Here is a 16,629-nt window from a genome sequence, read left to right on the forward strand (position 1 = left end):
GTTTGCCATTAGGATTAGGCTCATATAAAATCATAAATATGACAAATAGAGAGAGAGAGAGAGAGTTTCTATTGTCTTCAAGTTGCCGATCAATAGGAGGTGAAAGCTGCGAGTCTTAATACATCACTTGCAGACCATATAGACGATATAAATTCCATAGGATGTGTTCCCATCATCACTTCTATCGCTAATACACCAAAACAATAAACATCACATTTTTCAGTCACTACCATTGTGTATGCAAACTCTGAAAAAAAAAAAAAAAAAGATTTACACTGAAATAAAAAAGGGTGATTGATTTGAACTCTAAAATTTTAGAAAACAAGTAAACTGGCAAAAAAATTTTAACATGAAATTGAATTGGATAATTGTGAAATTATGCACACAAAAAAAATAGTAAAAATTCCCAAAATGCAACAATAAGAATAGTTGAACCTAAGAGTGTTAATGATACCCAATTACCCAAAATCGATTAGTCATTTTTGGGTTTATCAATATGGACCCAATCATTACTTGGTCTGGTTCTCATTCGGGTACCAAATGGATATCCAATAGGGACCCCGACTAGAAAATGTATAACATAATAAGAAAATTTGTAGTCCAATTAATTAAATGTTTACAAAGATATATATTGAACTAAATGTGATTGGACTAAACTTAAACCACAAAAAAATTGTGAAATCTTTGAACTTTTTTACTTTTCCTCTCCCTAAACTTTTAATCATATTTCATATGTTTACTCAATTTCTACGACAAAAAAATGGTTCATGCTTCAAATTTCTTATCAAAAGTTTGATTTTGTCAAGAATTTATTTTTTTATCTTAATGTTTTATTAATGGATTACAAGTAAAATTGTTATATTTACAAATAATTATCTATTTTATTAGATATTTGTATTTTTTTTCTCATTCAAAAAGACATTATCTATCTTAGTGGGTATCAGGTATTTGTAGGGTCGGTTTTGGGTCCAAGGATCTCATACCCGGAACCGAAATCAATAAGAACCGTATCCTAGACTTTATTTAGGTTCCGATTATGGATATATGTACCCTTAGTTGAACTGCTGCATCATTCCTACTAAATAGCTCTTCAAGAAATACATCAAAACCATATATAATAATTAATAATAGTCAAACTACGATAAGGGTTAAATTTCATCTCTATTAAACAAAAATAGTAAAAAATTTATTACCAAAATGGCTATATATCCAGTTTTGTAAATATTTTTTATATCCAATTTTGTATGTTTTGAGAAGGTCATATCAAATTTCATAATTCCTTCAAAAAGGATATTATGGTAATTGTTTTGTTTGGTTCCATGTCTACTTGAAGACAAGGGCTTCTCAAATTTTTTTTACCAATCTCTAATGGAAGATCGAAGTTGAGGGTTATGTATCAGTAGTTTTAAAACCCATCAAAATGCCTTTAATTTTCAATTAAAACCTGGACTACAAGTACAAAACATGGCATGCCCAAGAATCCAAAGTTATCTTACCGTACTTATTTTTAAAATCTTTTGAAGATTGGGGGTATCACCTATATGGTATGAATTTATTTTTACCAAACTAGGTATTAGGTGTACTTGTATTTATTTAAATTACCTTATAAACCCTGTTGCATCTTATGTGGTTTATTTTCTGAAATAATTTTTAATTTTGTGTAAGCGAAGAATTGGCTAGATCCAACCAAAAATTTCCTATTTGTGTGCTACCTAGTGATTAATTCTAACAATTCTACAATTAAAATATATAAAAAAAAAGAGTTGTAGTAGAAACTTGCTGGAGCGATATAACCATATGTGCCTGCAACTGTAGTCCATAACAATGAATCGAGCTTTAAAAAGCCTGCGCAATCCCAAATCAGAGATACAAGCCTCAAATTCAGATCCAATAAAATGTTTTTGCTTGATATGTCTCGATGATGTTTTTAGTTGATTTAAATCGAGTTTTGAGTTTCAAATTAAACTCTTGATTTACATCAAATAGATCCTCCATTAATTTCATTTTAAGATTGTGATCAAATCTATCTTACACCCTAAGATAGATTTGATCTCAATCAATTTCAATTGTGTGAATAGTGTGATCAAATAGATCTGCAAATCAGATCAATTTTCGATTTAGGTTTCTAATCCAAATTGATTTAGATTGTCATCCATATAGCTTGGATATCTTCTTGCTGCAAAATGAGAGAATTAATGAATTAATCGAGACTTATCTATTGATCATGAACAGATAGGGGTTTTAGGGCTACCAAATATCTATTGATCCAAAGACATCATTTTATAATGAATTTATCCAAACCAACTGAATTGAAGGCCTACCAAATAATCACTGAATCTGAATTTTGTTACTTAATAACTGAATTTGGTCGAGGTTTTCAAAATAGTGGTATGAGACATCTTGGATTTTGGGACAAGTTGGCCTCAAGGATGATTCACATTGACCATCTCGCCCAATTACTTATGAGTCATTGGTCCTCTTACTCACGAACGAGTTTTAAAACCATTATATGGACACATGATTTTAAGATTAATGTTGGAGTGACCTCAGTGGGGGACACGCGTGTGTATGTCCATAGATGCATTTCTAAGAGATACGAGTAAAACTCATCAATGGACATGCGCGCGCCACCAAGTCAAGGTGTCCCCCGCTGAGGTTAATCTAGCACGACTCTGATTTTAAAATTCGAAGCTGGACCACTAGGGTGACTGGGTGACACATCTTTTAGCCATCCAATTGAGATATCCGATCATTCCTCACTTGATTTGTCACACAACTCAATCGATTTGTTGACCAGATTTGACATTTTTACATGTAAATTCAATCGTAAATTAAATATTTGCAATTTATCTAGAATAAGATCATATATTGAGCATTTCTTAATAAAAGTTATTATTATTAAATATAAATAATTATTATTTAAATGCGTCGCACACACAATCTCGATGGGTGCCGGACAAGATTGGAAAGTCGCAAAATTTTATTGGATATATATATAATATATATATTTGAAGATCAATGTGAGTTTGATTATTAATGAATCCTTGGAAATCTGCATTGTCATTTGTAAGGCAAAAAAACACATTTGCCAAATCTGTGTCGCCAATGAAAATCTTGTTGAAATTAAGTCGTTGAGATTTGGTTGACCCATTGTGACTATAGATCCTTTATTAGTAGAATTTTACGAATTTAAAAAAAATTATATTCAGAAGATTTTGTGATTATGATCAAGATGACTTGCTCAAGTTATCTCAAATATATATCAAACAAGTCCCTGTGATGGATGATTCATATTTGACTATCTTGCCTTCAAGGCTTGGATGACTTGATCGAGTCAGCTCGACCAGTTCGTGAAATATGGTAATAAAAAAATTTATTTTCTTTAACTTTCAAACCAATAGAATATGATAGCTTGGACTTTGAAGGTGGTTGAACCCCAAAAGTTTCCCCATTGTTTAAAGAAATTTTCCAAACTTCATTCCTATGGTTTTTACTAATTGGTAAGCGACTCACGTCCAAATAATGCTTCACTTGGAAGGTTTCCTTCCTTAAATTTTGTTGCTAAAAAGGTACAACTTACATGCTTTTGCACTCGAGACTATATTTTTTTTTAGGTCTCACTAACTCTGTTTAAACGGATTCAAAGTAAGATCCCTTTCCACTTATAAAGTGTTTGATCCTCATTTGGAGAAAGAAATTTCTACTTCATGGAGATTGGCTGTTGTGTCTATAATTGGAGTCACGTGGTCGAATATAATAATTAATAAGGACTCTTTAATTGGCTATAAATGAGGTGTCAATGACTTGACTAGATCTGATAATTTTTCAGTATTAAGGGTAGTTACGTATAATTTTTTAGAATAATGCTGAAATGACCTTAAGATTGGACCTCACATCACACACCTATAAGTGAAATTATATGGAAATCATAAATGCTTTTCCTCAAGATATAAGGGAAAAAGCATCTATGGTTCCTATCCACTTCATGTCAAGATGTGCAATATGAGGTCCAATCTTGAGGTCACTCCAACACGACTCAAGTGTTTTTTAATAAACACATCAAAAAGTGTATTGAATATTTAATCAATGAGATAGAGAGAAGGGGGGGCGGAGAGTACTTTTTTATTTATTTAAACATTCTTTCTATTCCCTCTCAATCTCTCTCAATTCTCAACTATAAATAAAAATTTTACACCCCAACCATTGAAGGAGAGGTCATGAGTTCAAACCCCTTCATTAGCCATCCATAGAGACTTATCCCTATTTACATGGTATGTGTGATTTGTGGGATTTTACTTGTACTTGTGAGATTTAGGTGAGATATGGTGCAGGCTGCTCTAAGAGACTAGTTGGACTTACGAGACTTATCCCTACTTACATGGTATGTGTGATTGTGGGATTTTACTTGTACTTGTGAAATTTAAGTGATATATGGTGCAGAATGCTTTAAGAGACTAGTTGCCCCACCCCCCCGCCCCTACTAGTCAGGCCTACGATTTTGAAACTCCGTAAAAAAAAACAAAACAAAAAAAAACTCTACCTAATTTTGTAAGATTTTTTATAAAAGGTTTTACTTTATTGAAGAGTTCATTGTGAATGTACACTATCAAGAGAAACGCGCCACGTAGGATCTGCTTCCCATGTGAAGAGGGGTTTGCTGACATGGTGCCATGTAGGCTGGATAGATTCAAGAATTGAAGGTCGAAGAGAGCACCAAAGGTAGAGGGAATCGACCCAGATAAGAAATTCGATGAAAGATCAGATGAGTAAGATAGGTGAGACTGGAGAAAGAAAAAGGTATGGATCCAGTGAACGAATTCTGTGAAAGATCAAGAACAGATAGACGCAATAGCTGACCTAGGGTTGCAGGAATTAAACAGTAAGACTACTATTATAGAAAGATAAAAGAGAATGAGATTAGTAAATTTCCAAGCGACAAAGGAACGGGACCAACAATGAACACGAAACGAAGCTCAAGAACTTGAAGCAACGAAAAGACTTGCCCAAACAAATCAGGAATTGACCAGGAAGAGAGAAACCAGAGGCATTAAAGTAGGCTAATTGGGTGAAATTGGCGGGGAATCGACCGAGAATTGAGGATTGAGACGACCGAGGCGAGTGCGCCTGAACCCAGACACATTGATTCCAACGATCGACCATCTTGGCCACATTGAACCCCAACCCAAATCAAACAAGGGTCATTTTTCTTGGTCAATCTCTAGCCCTATCCCTAACGAGGAACGTAGGTCAAGTAAAGCAGCTCGTTCTGTGAAGGAAGTTGAGGGTGTTTGCTGCCCAAATGCAGATAGAAAGATTATAAATAGAAGAAAAAACTCTAATGTGTAACTTGCTGATCCACCATGACTATGGTGATGTTCTGTTGATGTTTCTGATCTACAATACATCATTGGCTTCTTCATCTTCGTCTCTGCATCCCTTACTAGCACCCATATATGTACATAGGTTATACGTATATGATGTATGTATGTATGTATATATGACTGAATGATGATGGTGGGGTTTGTTGGATTGGGGATTTTAAAAAATGAAAGTGTATCTGTCTGTTTCTCTTACCTTAATAACAAGCTCTGATTCCTGAACTTGTTGATTCTCTGAAAGTTGGAACTTGATCTAACTAAGAACTCAAGAATGAAATAGAAAAGTAAAAAAAAATAAGTAAAAACTCTCACTCCCTCTCTCTCTCTTTCTCTCTCGGTCTATCTCTGGTTATTTTTCTTAATTTCTCTTCGTGTAAGAATCATACCAATCTCTCTCTACCTAATCCCTCGCCCTCTCTACTTCTTTACACTGTGTTTGGATTGAGGGAAGGGAAGGGAAGAGAAGAGAAAATATGCTGTTTTCTCTTCTTTTCCTCTGTTTGGATTGTTAAGTGAGGAGGGAAGAGAAGGGAAAAAATGCAGAATTTTGTTCCCCCAAAAATGGAGAGACGAGGGGGAAGGGAAGAGAATAAATTTTTCTTTCCAAATTTGTCCTCATCATTTTCAAAATTTCTAAGAAAACATGATATTGGCAGGTCAACTATTACTAGTTACACCTAAGTAAACAAATCAAATTTCAGAAAACTAGAGATGCTTACGAAGAAGACGAAGAAATCCTAGGGTCATCGATGTTGCAGACATTTACAACTTCTTCGAGTTATGTATCTCATGGAATGCTAAACAACCCAATGATCAGCTTCAAACCAACACTAATCTCTCTTTCCAAAAGCTTCGAAAGTAGAAGTAGAAACTGTACCAAATACCCTTCTTTAATGGCGACCTTATCAACAACAACACCAACAACAAATGTTTTAGCAGAGAGAGATGATGTTTTAAATCCTGAAGAACCCATCACCCAAACAATCCCTCAACCCGTCGTACAAGTATAAAAGTAACTCACCATTTTCTCGAAATGGGTTTCTCTCCTTTTTTTTTTCTTTTTTGTTTCATTGAGAATTTTTAAAGTTTAATCTTCTGGTGGGGGTGTTGTGGCTGTTGGATTTGGATTTATGTTTCTTAATTTTCATGATTTTGATTATCAATATAAGTTCAGTTATGGTAGATAACTTGATTTTAAGGAATTTTAATGGGTCTCTCTTGTTTAATTTTAGGTTTCTAGAATTTAATCTTCTGATTTGGGTCTCCCACAAGTATATTTTGTTTGATTATCATCAATGTTGTTGTTGGTGTTTCGGTTTTTGTTGGTTAGGGTTGATGCTTCTAGATATGGTATTGTACTTGGATTTATGTTTCTTCGTGTTCATGATTTTAATTGTCAATTTAAGCTCAATTCTGAGTGAATTTTATATTTATTTGTGTGAAATTTTTTTTCATTCTTGTTTGGAGTGATGAAACCCTTGTAAACTAAGAATTTTTTATGGGGGTTTTAGTTTAGATTGACCTAGAATATGTGTTTTGGGTCCCCCCAATTTACTTTCATTTGATTATCGTCATTGTCATTGTTGGTGTTTTTGATTTTTGTTGGTTAGGGTTAATCGATGTTTCTAAATATAGTGTTGCATTTGGATTTATGTTTCTTCATGTTCATGATTTTGATTGTCGATTTAAGCTTAGTTATTGTAGATAACTTGATTTCAAGAAATTTTATATTTAGTTGTATTAAATTGGTTTTGTTTTGTTTGGAGTGAAAAACCCTTGTCAAGTAAGATTTTGGATGAGGGGTTTTAGTTTAGATGATCGAGAAAATGGAAAAATAAAAGTAAATGATTGGAGAAGGATCATTTTGTGACAATGGAAACAGAGTCTAGTTCACTGAAATTCCCCAAAAGTCCTTTATAGATCATCTAAAATTCCCCAAATTATGGCCCAGTTGTTAAAACAAGAGGGTGGGTGCAAGGGCCAGGGGAGGAGGGGGGAGTGATAGTAGGAAAGAGAGAAGGGAAGGTGGAAGGAGAGGGATTGAGAATAATTACAGATACTGTAAGTTTCGTTCACTCTAAAACAAAGTTTATAAAATTCGAAGTTCTGACTTGCTAACCCAAAAAATTTAATTGAATTTCTTATTTTATATAAATGAGCTTTATGCATTTGTTCATGATTGCAATTTTTTTTTTCTGAGATCTAGATTGGAGAAGAGCTTGGTGATATTTATGACTATGTGGCTCCTTGTTTTCCTCCAAGGTTAGTCTTTAAAAATTCATCATATTTCACATCAATCACTACTTATCCTTTCTTTTCAGGTTCTGTGACTAACCTTTTAGTTGAAACATCTAATTTCGCTTTGGATGAACTGAACTATTTTACTATCAATATATGGAGTAAACTGTATGGATATGTTCCCATATTGAATTTGTTGGGTAGTGTGTTCAAAACTTATTTCTTGACGTAAAATGCGTGTCCATTACTATGTTACACAGCTAATTTGTCTTGTCATCATGGGTCCTTTCCATAGTATGCTTGATCCTTCATTTACTTGCCCCATGTATAAAGAGTTGCCACTTATCATGAATGAAATTTCTGTTTCAAAAACTGCCTATCAGTAGTATTATGGGTCTGCTTCAAACACTGCCTCTAGTGTTATTCCACAATACTTTACTGGTACTATTGACATAGAAACATGAGTTTATGGTGGTGAAAGAATACATGCTTCTTTCTACTCTATATTGAGATTGTATTTGATCCTCATGGTTGGACCATAATTGGTGAATCACTTTGTCTGATCTAGGGTGATTGTCTCGTGGTATGGTCACTTTTATGCGACGCGTTTAGATCTACTATCATTACCATGTGCAATGCGTTCCCAATTCTCTTGGCTAAGTGTTTGGTCGATGTACATATATTTGCATGTACCAAGACTTGTTGATCTCTAATGTGAGTAGCACGTTGTGTTTGTTGGCTTATGTTTCCTCTAATTGTTGAAAAGAATATTTAGTTGTGATCATCAAGTCCATTTGTTTTCACCAAGATAAAGTGACCCTTGTGAATTTCAACCGAGTGTGTCGAAGTATACAAAAGTGTTGAATATACAAGACTGTCAGATGAAAGCCTGTTACAAGCAACCATGGGCAAGCTAGACATTATTGTCATTTCAGCTCGAATCTGTTGAAGATAATTGTTAGAATCATGTTTAGTTATTCGTTTATGTTAAGTAAGGTAGGTTTAATATGTTGTGGGTTTAGTCCCACATTGCCTACAAGTTACTTTTGTACCTAATTTTTTCATTTATATAAAGGAGCTTACATCTCTTTGAAAACATCCAATTCGATAAAACTCTTTTCTCAACATTAACTAAATGCATTCTTTCTATGTTGTATATTTAAAATATACAACTCTTAAAATATGGAGCAAACTGTATGAATGTGATTCTGGTTTGATGGGGTGTGTCTAACACTTAGTATTGGTTAGACATCAAAAAGTGTATGCTGCCTTGATGAGTAATCTATAACTTTTAACTATGTTATTCAGTGTTCTTTTATATTTTTAGTTTATGATTTTTTATTTAATGGATATTATTTAGAGAAACTAATAAGCTGAAGCGTATGATAGTTCTGGCTTAGACCATCACATTGATAATAAGACTCACTTAACTGCTCCCGGTAATGTATGCATGGGCATATATTTGTAAATTGGCATGTGCTAATCATGTTCATATGCATGTTCTTATTTTTTCACTGATAATGAGATTATCTCTCTTGTTCTATGGAAACCACTTGCATAAAGAGCTATTTAACCATTGGCAGAAGTACACCTAACCATCTGTTCACATGTTTCAGAGCTACGTGGTTGGTCATGCTTTCTGCCAGAACAGGACCTATGCATCTCTATTGTTTGTGTTTCAGTCTGAAGAAGATTCTGATGGGCACCAGACCAAATTATGTAGCTTTTTTTTATTTTAAATTGGACAGAAAACCATGTAGTGTTTTTTCTTCATTTGAATGTATATGTTTGGCAAGTACAAATCGATAACCCACAGATCTATACTTTTAATGCTTTGATTTATACTCTGACATTGTTGTTGTTGCTTTGGTTACAACCAAAAAATGATTTAGTCCTTGTGTGTGTAGAGAGAAAGATAAGTCCCTTGTGAATTATCGACAATATCAATGGGCGTGTTTGATGAGGAGTTTCAAGTAGTGCAGCGAAGAACTAAAGGAGAACATGTATGAGATTTTATTATAGATTTAAATAACAAAACAGCTTTTTGGGTTTATTTATATTAATTGGTGTGGTACTAATTAAAAAAAATCAGGCTGATGAACAGGGTATTTTTAATGATTTTGAATAAATTGTTAGTCTCTAGTCAATGGGTTACATAATCAGTTTGAAAACAATAAAGGGGTTTGCAAAATTAGCCATTGAAGCAGACAATGGAAAGATTAGACACGTGGTGTTCTAATATAGGGAGATTGAATTTCAATGACCTTATGAACAATAAGAGGGGTATCTTCATAATTGATACCATGGTTTAAATGTCAAGGGAGCACCAAAAGTAGACAGCCACTTGGGTATTTTTTTTTAAGTTGATTAAAAGCGATATGAAACATTGACCTCGAAACACTGCAAGTGAAATTTTTTTTTTTTTTTTTTTTTAAAGTTTATTAAAATCTTGTAAATTATATCCTATGGCATTGGATTGTGTTTTTGAAGTTGACGTTACATTATTTTGGAAAAAAAATAAAAAATATCTACTTAATATTATATTTTTGGATCCGAAGATTTAACCTGATCGATCCGATTTTTAAACATTTCTTAGAACAAAAAAGGTCAAATGAGTTTAATTGTTTATATTTTGTATCATTGTACAAGAAGAATTTTATTCTTTAGACTATGAAGGGTATAATAGTCATTTAATAAGAATAATTTCTCTTCTCTTCTCTTATGAATCATAACCAAACAGGAGAAACTTGACTCTTTCTCTTCTCTTCTCTTTCAATCTAAATAGGGTGAAGAGAAACTAGTCTTCCTTTCTCTTCCCTTTTCTTCCCTTAATGAGTTTCTCTTCCCTTCCCTTCCCTCAATGCAAACACAGCGTTAGTTTACGAGTGAGAGAGAAGGTAAATAATATAATATAAAAAATGAACTTAAGAGAGAGAAAGAGTATGGTGTATTGGTGTGATTTGATTTGGTTTGTTTTATCTATTGCGCTCTCTCTTTCTCTCTCTATATTCAAAGTTACTCTTTCTTGCTCCCACAAAAAGCGAATGGGTCGTTTAAACAACTAAAGACATTGATGACAGAAACTATTCCAACAACAGCCAGTATGATTGTTGACATGATGAACCAGATTGCGGTGTTAGTTACCAATTACGTGCATCGAGTGGCATCTTGTGGTTGGAGAAGGATAGAATCGATGACTGACTCTGCGGATAGGGAGACTACGAGAAGAATTAATATTGTCACATGAGATGATGAACAACAAACAGCCCGATGATGTCACTTTATGATGAGACCCTTGCCTTATAGCTAATAAAAAGGAAAAATGGGGTCCAATAGGTGAAGGACCTTATCCATCTATTTCAAAAAATAATGAATTCTTTTAGGATGATCCAACATGTTGATGGAAATATTTGACGGGAGTAATACGATGGAGGAAGAAAATAACTTCTAGGCTCAAATTTTATTCGATCTCTTTTAGACAAATATTCTCCCACATTGGTTGAACCAAAGTACACAAGGGATCGATGAACAATTGCCTTCAGAATACAAATAAGCCTTACACTCAATATACTAAATCAGATTATATACGATCTGATTTAGCCTATAACACTTGGAAAAATAAGAAACTGATGATGCCTAAATCTTAAGCTTAGAGAGAGGAGAATACAGATTTTTTCAGTGAAGAAATCTGAATTCTGATTGACTTTTTATAACCATTTTTGTGTCTGTTGACCAAGAGTCATGATTTAATGTCTCTTGGTCTAATAGCCGTTAGATTGTGTCTTTTTTGAGAGCTAACGATCTAGATTGCACCCTATTGAAGGTATGTGTCTCATGTCATTTAACTAACACCTTTTAGATGAATCTGTTTGATCTAGTGGCTCTGATCGCGTTCAATCAGTTGCCATTTGATCTAACGAATCCGAGCATTCCTGATCGGATACCAATCATGAACCAACACACCTGATGATTAAGTACAATCATGAATCAACGCATCTGATCGTTTCTGATTAGGTACTATATCAATCCATCTCACCTGATCATTCTGATCATGTACTACCTTGATCCAACGCATCGAATCGTTCTCGATCCAGTATTATTTTGATCCATCGTATCTGATCGATTCCCGATCGGATACTAACTTGATCGTGCGGTGCTGATCGCACCCGATCCATCATTTGTGACGGATCAACCACAACTGTTGGATGGTTTCTTATCTCGAAAACTTTAAGACTTCCCAGCTCCTTGCGATGTGCAAAGCGCCCTAAACGCCCAATCGCCCTTTCGCATGTCGCGCGTGCTCGTGCGCATGACCAGGTGGTGCTTCACACCACCTCAAAGTACTGGATCAAAGCCTAAAGGTGTGACACAAATACAACTAACTATGTTGACTATAACTTATAAGGTACTCCACTTTCTTACTTGTGAACGATGTGGGACTAAACCTTATATACACAAAAAACCTCAAAATTTAACTTAAGGAAAACAAACCAATAAATCACAGAGTATTAAATTTATTTTGAAAATATTCAACACATGTAATCATATTTAATCTCTGTGAATAAGAGTTCCTAGATCTAGGGATTTATGTGACAAAAAACTAACAAGAAACACAAGATTTACATCATACAACTAAGCCTACGTCCACATTAAAAATTTAGAATACCATAATATCTGCCATTATACATCAAATTTCCTTGTGATCCCATATTGGGTATTTTTGATGAAATATACCCGTTAGACCTTAATTCAAGATATCTGACCCAACAAATTCCCATTTTAATTATGAGGGATCATGAAAAGAATGAATTCTAAATCACGTTAATCTCCTTTTTCGAATCCTGCTCCAACCCGACGAACTCTTCCCCATGCCATAAAATTCCCCACGCCTAGGAAGAACAATAATGGGAGGTCGCTAACCAACTTCTCTTACCCGGCCCTTCCACAAATGTCTCACGAATAGGAAGAACCGAAGAACAATAATGATAGGTGTTATGTAAATGTCTTGTATTCAGTTTGCGGTACGCTGAGTTGAGGAGCCTTGGGATCAAATTTTTTAGGATTATGAAAAGGACAGTTATGTAATATTTTCTTAACTATTTTCTATTTTGGAGAGAGAGAAGTGTTTCAACAACTCCCAATTTTTATAAATAGAGATCTCTAGGGTTGTAAAGCTGTGAAAGAAAATATTGAATGTTCTTTATTTGATCTTGGACGTCGGCACACTGTCGAACAACTTAAATCCTTCGTTTTTTGTGTGCAATTTTTGTTTTTTTTTGCTGCTTCATTTTCCACTAAAGATTGAATGACTATAGCAGCTTGAAGGAGTTGGTTCAGGGAATTAAAGATCAAAACAAGAACTAATAATATTTCGTAGAAGAAGGCAGATAGAAAGGTAGCAATCTTTGGATACAATGCACTTATAATCAAACATAACTAATTAACTTCAGAAATTCTCATAAAATTACAAAGGGGTACATAGTAACATACTTTTGATACATCTCAAGTCTCAACCACCTCATTACAACAACTCTATAAAAATAAAAATAAACTCTCCTTTTTGTAGACTCTTAGATAACAACAACATCAATTATATCCTACAACATAAAACCTAGTAAAAGCACCAAAGAAGATGAGAATAAGAACACAAGTTCGTTTATCAGGACCTTCAAATGGTTCCTAGATAACAGGGAAGCACTGGGACTTGGACTACCAAAAGCCGTAAAATTTTCTTTGGAGCAAGCATAATTGCATCGACTTGGAGGAATGACTCTGTATACACAACTACTTGCAAAGAGAAAAATGTCCTTTCGATTATCTTCTCCAAATGAGTATATGTAACCCAAAGAAGGGAGGGGACTTCCCGGCATTGAATCACATTTGATCGGTGAGTCAACCGCACAATTGAAAGGAATCTTTGTAGAAGTGAAGTTCCCATTGTTTTTTGGGCTCTCATCACCTGCCCATAGATCATGTGCGTACAAGTACCTACAAATCCATATATGAACAAGACGATTGTGTTAACCAACCAACTACTCCAACAGACCGATCTGTTTGAGAGGGAGAGAACTATGAATATAAGAGGGTCATAGGGCTTAATTGGGATGTGACACAGCCGGGAGTGGAGGAAAATATACACTAAAAATTATATAGAAATTGAGTTGTGATTTTCTGACGCTCCCATTGACACATGCCCCCGTAAGTGGCACAGGCTAGAACCATAGATTTTTCCCTTGGGATACACAATTGTACATCCCCATAAATGTGTGCAGTTGAGTATCCTGAGGAAAAGAATCTATGATTCTAACACATGCCATGTCAAGGGGCGTGTGTCAAAGGGGGTGTCAGAAAATCATTATTCATAGAAATTTTAAGGGCCCAACCGATGATGGGACTGAAAATTTGAGGTTGTTGGACCTTGGTTTGCATTTATTGTGGATTTTTAAAACTGGTTGTGATTAGTTTACTAGGTAAAACAAATGAATCTTCAATCATGTAATGCTTTTTGTTGATTACCTTCCATACATGCATGGGCCAGTCATGGACCGATAGAAATAACCACCTGTTATCGATGCTAATCCTTCTTTCTTATTTACATCGGAATGGCTGTATCCCATTTATGGAGTTGGCAGACGTATTTCCTCCAGGAGAGTCTAGAGTTGTGTAAAGAGTGTAGCCCTCATAAACACGCCAACCGTAATATCCACCTTTAGTGATTATATCAAACAAATTTTATAATGCAGAAGCCACGACTTTGTGTAATAATTAAGAAATTGAAAATAGAATCCTCAAGAAAAGCATACCGTATCAAACACAGTTTGTGAGTGCAAAAAGCCTAGATAAGAAACATTAGGGCAATAAAAATTATAAGAATGCACATAGAACACAGCAAATAAATTTTACGTGGTTCGGTTTGGCAGTGAGGTCTATATCCATGGATGCGATGAGAGAACCTTAGACTCAAAACCCTGTTTTGCACCCCAATGGGTTCCCTACTATGCACCACTATCCATAACTCAAACTATAAAGTACATTATTATTATTATTTTGGTGAGTCAGATGGACTTGAAACCATGACCTCAATGTTGCATTACGATATAGCAAAAGAAATGCCTATTCGTCTGATCGTCGGAACTATCAGATCGACATGATCTATGAGTCGCAAGAAGTACAAGAAAATCATTAACAACCCAAGCCCAAAATTATTTCTAGAATAATGCTGAAGTGACCTCAACATTGTACCTCACATCGCACATCCTGACATTAAAGTGTATGGGAATCATAAATGATTTCATCGAGATACGAGTTAAAAAGCAGGTGTGGTTCCTATCCACTTTTACGTCAAGATGTGCAATATAAGGTACAATCTTGAGGTCACTCCAACATGACTCTTATTTCTATCATAGAAAATCACAATGAAGAATTTGACCGGAAACTATAAATTGAGACACCCATGTCACAGAAAAATACATGGAAAAAGATTAAGCTGTGTTGAAAGAAAACTAATTTCTAAGTAACTTCGAACTACAATGCCATGGATTTCTCAACCCAAGGGTCCAAATTTAAGGCAGCAAGTCCTTATCATCGAAATATGGATTGTCACTTGGGATCGAATAGTTTCCCCATAGACCAAGGTCATACATTTCACTGGCACCTGAATATATACATGACAAGTTAAGTAATAAGCATCCAATTCCAATGGTTCATTGGCAGCACTTTCATTCCTTCCCTTCAAATTGATCTATTAAAGTTCCATTTTTAGTGATGTTTCTTCAAGCAATAGTAACTCTACTAATGGTTGATTCTCTAACAATGCAATCTGATAGGTGAGATTTTGAGTGAATTTTTACATAATCTTCTTGTTATCGTCGGCATCTGTATCTGGGCTTCTTAGAAAACTATATCCAAATGCAACAAAATATGCCTAAAGAAATAGATAGTTTTGGCAACAAAGAACAAGAACAAACTTACTAACTACTAAGTAATACTCACTTGGTATGTTATCTATGTCCAACCTCATAATCTTTCCAAGCAAGAATCTGCCCTGCATGATGACCCGTAAATGGAATACCCATCGTAAATATCCTTCTCACCTCTGATGCACTAACAATTGTTTTCTAGAAAACATATAAACGAAGGATTAGATTAGAATGTACAAATGTTTTGAAGGAAGCCTGTGTTGCGGTACCATTAGCAGTAAACTCTGCGATAACACTTTGGTACCGACATGGTTGTGCTCCATCGTCAGAAGAAAGTTTTGAAGGATCACAATTCACGTCCGAATTACAAGAACATCTTCCAGTACATAGTGGCGATTGGGCGCTATCACAATTGAACGAAACAAGGAAGTGTCCATCACGTGCAAAATTGGGATGAAAAGCCAATCCCATAATCCCATAATCCCAAATAGAGTATCAAAATGTACTTCATCGGTTATATCCAAGAAGGGATTAGATTCATCAAGACCTAATGTTCCTCAAGATACCAAGTCAGGAACGGTTGCCAACCATATCTGTCCTTGTTGATTAGACACGAAGATACAATAAGACTCATCAGGACGAGTAACCATATTAAGGTAAGATCCATTTCCAATTTTCTCAAGGCAGAGACCATTTGGAGGACTTTGAGTTTCGATATTATTTAGCGTAACTTCCTCTCCATCGAAACAAACAGATCCATCAATGGAAGATCAACCAAATGTTTCGCAGAAAGCAATTTTTGATTGCCAAAGATCGGTAAGTATGGATAAAGTGGAATTAAGCGACACACCAGTTCTTCCTTGCAATGAAGGCGCAAATGGGGAATTCAATATAGAAACATTTTGGCATGTATCCCAAACTTTTGTACATTAGTCGTTAGCTACGCTGTTGGACTTGGTAGAATTTGATGAAACAGTGGAGTTGCATAGAACGAGAACTGCCCGTAATGCACGTATTGTAAATAGCTCTGCTGAGAATTGATTGCATCTCTACAAAATACGTAAATCTAATAAGTTAGCAAATAAGAAAAGTTG

At 34.8% G+C, this 16,629-nt stretch overlaps 1 pseudogene across 1 annotated transcript in view; it reads right to left on the reverse strand.

Annotated features, from left to right (window-relative positions):
• LOC147394923 (HIPL1 protein-like) overlaps nt 1-16,629 on the reverse strand; it is an 81,887-nt pseudogene that overhangs the window by 18,352 nt on the left and 46,906 nt on the right. Inside the window, exon 3 of the transcript XR_015181326.1 lies at nt 15,609-15,631. The product of XR_015181326.1 is annotated as an HIPL1 protein-like (transcript). The remainder of the gene's footprint in view (nt 1-15,608; nt 15,632-16,629) is intronic.

The sequence above is a fragment of the Akebia trifoliata genome, chromosome 9 (genome assembly GCF_017979445.1).
Source record: "Akebia trifoliata isolate Shusen 1 chromosome 9, ASM1797944v1, whole genome shotgun sequence".
Classification (NCBI taxonomy): domain Eukaryota; kingdom Viridiplantae; phylum Streptophyta; class Magnoliopsida; order Ranunculales; family Lardizabalaceae; genus Akebia; species Akebia trifoliata.